Raw genomic sequence first — 6,120 nt, 5'->3', positions numbered from 1 at the left:
TTTGAGTTATTATTTCAATGAAAATGACTTGATTCCTTTCCTCTTGGCAGCAAGATGGTCCTGCTTATTTTTGTTACAGTCTGTTGAGCTAGCCTCACCCATTAGTTGTACCTTTTAGATACTTTATACATGACAAAAATCAGAGTTGAAAACGTGACTTGTCACTTGGAAAGTGGCAGACTTGCAGATAGTTACTCATAGTTTGAACCCCAGGATCTGCTTTTTCTTGCCACCAGTCTCTCTGTTGATTTGTTGTTGAAATCTAGACTTGTTTCAAAACCATTAAGTTATTATGTTTGATTACTGCTACCTCTGATTCCAAGTCTATGCTATATATATGTGATATATCAACTGTGAAATTAACAGAAGGCAAACTTAGAAAAAATAATAGAAATTTGGTGTGCTTTTGACATGTAAGTACTTAGAAAAAGTAAAAATAAAATTGGAATTTATAGTATCTTAAGTCTGAATCAATTGAATCAAAGAAGTTCATTTAGTTCCCTAAGATATAACTTGTGCAATCCATAACATATATTAACTAAAAATTAAAGGAAGAGATTTGGCCTTCTCGTGCTATGTAATTTCTAGCACAGGGTTATTGATTTATACCACCAAATCTTGAAGAAAAATGCTTCCCTGGATATGGAAGACAAACAGTGCTTGCTTTTGGACTTAGCAAAGTTTTCGTGGTTTTCAAAGTCTATCATCCACTTTGTGATAAATACAAATCATTGTATCTCATCATTGCTTTTTCTACTAATTTTGTTGGTGAGATTTGGCACAATCAATCCATAAAAAAGACAAAACATTATGAAGGACTTGTGGTATTACCAGGAGACAGAAGAAATTCTGTGACTTAACATTTACAATTCATACTAACCAGTTCTTTTGATGCTAAAGAAGAACAAATTTATGATTTTTATTATAAATGTATATGCTATTGTAGTGGAGTTCCTTGTCAATATTTATTAAATTCTTATTCAAAAGCCCAGAGAAGTTACTGAAAGTTCTGACACTCATTTATGATGTATCCTACTATTATCTCTTTCTTGAAACTTTGAATGTTGCAAAATTTCCCTGATATAATGCTTCATGATGTACAAGTTACACAGTTAAAATATGGAGATCATCATTACTTAAGATCTTAAATTGGATGTTGTGAAAACTATTAAATTACAAAACTCCAGCCTAGTGTTCTTTAAAAAAATTGGGGCATATGGTTTTTACCTGACAAGAGTCCTGGAAATAAATGGGGATTAGCATTAGTGGTGAAAGGACCAGAATTATTTGACTTTTTATGTGTACCAGACTTTCTTTTTATCATAATAAGTATCCTAGAACACCAAACATTACATGTGTATTCAAGGTAGAAGATATGAGAATATCTTATTTCTTTTTTTCTCTCTCTTTCTATTTTTTAATCAAGAAAGGGAAATCTTTCTAGTCATATCTCCATAAATTTCATTTACCCAGACATAGGTCACATGATCACACTAATTTCAGAGAAACTGGGAATTTTGATCACTTGGTCATCATTGGCTTAGTACAATCATCTATTTCAATAAGGGAAAGAGGGAAGCTTTTCAGAGATCGAGTAATGACTGATGTAATGCTGAAACTGATGAAATTTATCTGCTGATAATTAAACCAGAAATTATACTCTTTATAAAATAATTCCTAGTCATCACTATAAAGAATAATCACTGTTATGTAATGTTAGCTTACTACCACATGCCATACTTTTGGAAAATCAGCTTTCACCAAGTTAGGTAATAAATTAAATGATAAAGCTAAAAAAAACTGATTAATTTTTTTTTTTTTTACCAGTACCAGGGATCGAACTCATGACCATGCACTTACAAGGCAGGCGCTTATGCCGCTGAGCTAAATCCTCAGCCCCCTAAAACTAATAATTTTTAAAAAGAGTCAATTTTCCTTAAGAGACTAAAACTATCTTAGTTGATAATGCACATTTACTTTGCAAGTTAATTTCAGAGTCTATTCCCAAAATTTATCAAGTGCTTTTAGTTGAGATATTCTGTGTTAAATATTGCTGCTACTTTTGTAATTCTGTTACACTGCTACATAGACTCTGCTATTCACTATAAATTCTGATGGAGTACCTTCTTTTCCTTTCAATTCAATGACTTTATATAAAGTGTCTTTGGTTCCACATAGCCATTTTTTTCTTAAACTTTCACACACATTATAAAAACAATAGATAATATTGTATGTACTTTGACAGCACATATACTAAAACTGGAACAATATAGAGAAGATTAGCATGGTCTCCTGCAAAGATAACACACATGAGACATTCCATATTTTTATTCTTAGTTAGCTAACTATATGTTATTATTGTTGAAGTTTTTCTATTGTTCCTGGAGGTATAGCTTTAGCATTAGAACATATTTACCATATGTGAATATTTGTTTTGTCTTACTCTGTGATTACAGATCTCTTTTCTATGGTACATTTTTGGTCCTTTTTAAATTTTTTTTGTTTTTGGTACCAGGGGTAAAATTCATGAACTTGCATTTGCCAGGCAGGAGCTTATGCTGCTGAGCTAAATTCCCAATTCCTATTTTTGGTTCTTGTTGAATGTGAATATTCGTTTGTCTTGGACAATATTATTATTGCAGTTTATTTGCTATTTATTGCCAGGATCACCTAATTATTACTATTAATAGGTTTTCTCTATAAGTCAATCTCTGGATTACCTTTGTGTTATTAACAGTAATTTGCAAAGAACTGAAAGCTGGGCCAGTAACATTGCATATTCCTCTTCCAAATTAACAGAGGTGGTTGGATCTTGAAACAGAGGCCAAGACTATAGTTAGTCACACTCACGATGTGCCTGCAAACCTCAGCACAAAAACAAGCAAGCAAACAAATAAGAAAACAATGGAAATATGAGAAGACAAGGCAACAAAATGCCTCCCAGAACTCCTAACCCCAAAGTGATCTATGGTGCATTGAAGGGTGGAGAGCAAAAACTACATAGACAAATTGTTTGAAAGGATAACAGAGGAAATTAATGAAACAGATAAATAAGTTATATAGTGAGCTCAAAGAAGATATAATTAAATACGCAGTAAGTATAATAAGAAAAATGATCAGAATGCTTATAGAAGATGCTAGTAAAAGCCTAACTAAGCCAAACAAGATTAAACAAAATGTGAAAAACAAGTTCAACAAACAATTAAGAAAAATTTTAAAACAGAAGTTCAGGAGATTAAAAATTTTATTGAAAGTATAGACAGCAGAAGCAACCAGTATGAGAGAAAAGTTAGAAAATAGTGTTATTGTCAGAGACCAATAATACAGAGACTTAATGAAAAGAGAAAATTAAAAATGTAAAGATGATTAATCTAAGATAAATTCAACTTAGTGAAACATCATAAGACAATATACATGGCATAAAAAAACTTTACTAAAATAACAGGAGATGACTTTTCAAATATAAGAAAATACTTAAGCATGCACAGAAGTGAGGCATATAGAACCCCAAATAGGCATGATTAAAAGAGAAATAGACACATAAGAGTCAAAGTCCCAGAAGTCCAGTGCAGAGACAGAACCTTAAAACCTGTTAGAAAAAAGCAATGAATCACTTATAAAGGTAAACTCATTAGAATTACAGATTTCTCATCACAATCCTTAAAGCCCAGAACAGCTTGGAGCAAAGTGTTTCAACCCATAAAAGAAAACAACTTCCCATGCAGACTGATATATCATGCAAAGCTATCTTTCAATACTGATAGAGAAATACAGTATTACCATGACAAAGAAACAAATCGTGATCACCAAACCAGCAGTCCAAAATATTCTCAGAGAATAGAAAGAGATAATGAAATCAACAATGCCAATAAATAAAATAGAATGAATAAAACAAGCAGAGTGAACAGTTAAGTAGAAAGGGAGAAAAAAAAATTAGCAAAAGGATGATAATATAATGACAATACATTATGATATATATGTCATATATATATATATATATATATATATATATCCCATTATATTCAAAATAGCTGCCCCTGCCATCTGACAGCATAAAATCTAACAAAACAAGACAGAACAAAGCTAAACCTAACAAAATTGTGTGAACAATGCAAGAGTTCAAGATAAGACAATAAGAAATGACAGTAGTTTCCACCTTTCCCTCCCAGGTGCTCCCTCTCCTTTGCTCTTGCATTAACTATTTTTCTTTTGGATCCCATTAACTCCTTTTATTTCTTATGCTAGGATTCATGTGTGTGAGTTCGAACTATTTTGGCCATGAACATGATCTCCAGTTGTGTCCATTTACCTACCAGAGCCCTGAGATTATTCTACTTTATAGCTGGGTAGCTTTCCACTGCATTAAAAATACTGTATCTTTCTTATCCATTCTGCAGTTAATGGGCAAGTTACTCTTGCTTTTTTTTTTTTTTGGTTTCCTGTCACATGGAACAATTGTCTTCTCTCCTTTGGTTTTTCAGTCTATACATTTCCTTTCCTGTTAGATGTATTTCTTGTATACAGTATATCGATGGATCTTGTTTCTTGATCCACTCTCCCTATGCTTCATTATATTGCTAACCTGAGGCCATCTACATTAATGGTTACAACCATCACACATTGGTTTGTCTCTGCCCTGTTATCCTCCTGTTGTTGGCCCTCCACTTTTCCCCTTCATTCAATTGCCTGTCTTAGCGCTAGGGATTTAGTTCAGTGGCACCAGCACCTGCTTGGGAAGCATGAGATCATGAGTTCAATCCTTGGTACAAAAAAAAAAAAATATCTTTGATCCAGGCTAGGGATTTAGCTCAGTGGCATAAGCTCCTGCCTTACCGGCACAGGGTCCTGAGTTTAATCCTCAGTATCCAAATAAAAAAATCTTTTATCAATTTCCTGTCTTTTTTGGCAATCATCTTCTGCTGTTCCTGGAATCATGGCCATCTTTATCTCTTTTTAGAATATCCTTTAACACTCTTTGTAGGGTTGGATTGGCAGTTATGAATTCCTTCAGTTGTTCTTTATCATGGAAGTATCTTATTTTTCCATCAATTTTGGAAGATTGTTTTGCTAGGTAAATCAATCTGGGTTGGCAGTTGTTTTCTTTTAAGGTTTGAAACACTTCACTCCAAACTCTTCTTGACTTGATGGTTTGTGTTGACAAGCCTGCTGTCATTCTGATTGGTTTTCCTTTATAGGTGATCTGTTTCTTTTCTCTAACAGCTTTTAATATTCTATTCTTGTGCTGAATTTTTGGGACCTTGATTATTATATGTCTGGGTGTAAATTTTCTTTGGTTATGGCTAGTTGGAGTCCTATATGCCTCACTTATCTGCATGTCAGATCCACTTCTCATGTTTGGGAAGTTTTCTTCTATTACTTCAGGGAATATTATTTTAATTTTAATTATTTTTACTCCTGTTTCTTCACTAATACCTATCACTATTAAATTTTGTTTCTTTGCATCATCTTGCAGCCATTGAGTTGCTATTTCCTGATTCTGTGTTATTTTTAAGAAATCTTCCCTTTCATTACTAGCTACAACCTTGTCTTTAAGGTTTGAAAGTTTATCTTGTCTCTTACAAGCAGTTTTGCCAGCTTTTGATTAAAATTTTAATTTTTTGCATCTCTTTCTGAATCTGTTTCATGCATCGTAATTCCTTTCTACATTCATTCAAGGCTTCCATCATTTTCTTATGCTCCTCTTTATTGTCAATGTCTTCTTTACACCTGCTGAACAATTCTTTGATTATGTTTATGATTTCTTCTTTTACCTGAGACATTATTTCTGATTTGACTGCTTTTACAATTTCATGAAGTCATTTCCTTACTTTGGTTGTTATTCTCTCAGAGATTTCAGGTGTGTGACTTCCGTTTTCTTCCATGACCCTATTTCTCAGATTTATTCTGAAGTGGGCTAGAGGTCTGAGTTTGCCTTTTGCTCCTTCGTCTTGATATCCTCCTGCATTCCTCCCAAAAAGCTGGTTGTGTGGTCCCAAGCACTTCCCATGTTGGCTGTCCATAGGCAGTGTAGGGGCATGGGACAGGCACTTGGGTTCCTCTAATTCCTGATTTACAGGGAGGTAGCAGGGTTTGGAGCAAGCTTATCCTGAGCTATGCAGC

General features: G+C 33.5%; 1 pseudogene; it reads left to right on the top strand.

Annotated features, from left to right (window-relative positions):
- Positions 1-2,233: 2,233 nt before the first annotated feature.
- LOC111754229 (U6 spliceosomal RNA) lies at positions 2,234-2,329 on the top strand (annotated as a pseudogene).
- Positions 2,330-6,120: the final 3,791 nt, after the last annotated feature.

This window comes from Cavia porcellus, unplaced genomic scaffold (genome assembly GCF_034190915.1).
Source record: "Cavia porcellus strain 051 isolate PalLab524CR breed Dunkin Hartley unplaced genomic scaffold, mCavPor4.1 scaffold_12, whole genome shotgun sequence".
NCBI lineage: Eukaryota > Metazoa > Chordata > Mammalia > Rodentia > Caviidae > Cavia > Cavia porcellus.
This window is presented reverse-complemented; position numbering and strand designations above follow the sequence as displayed.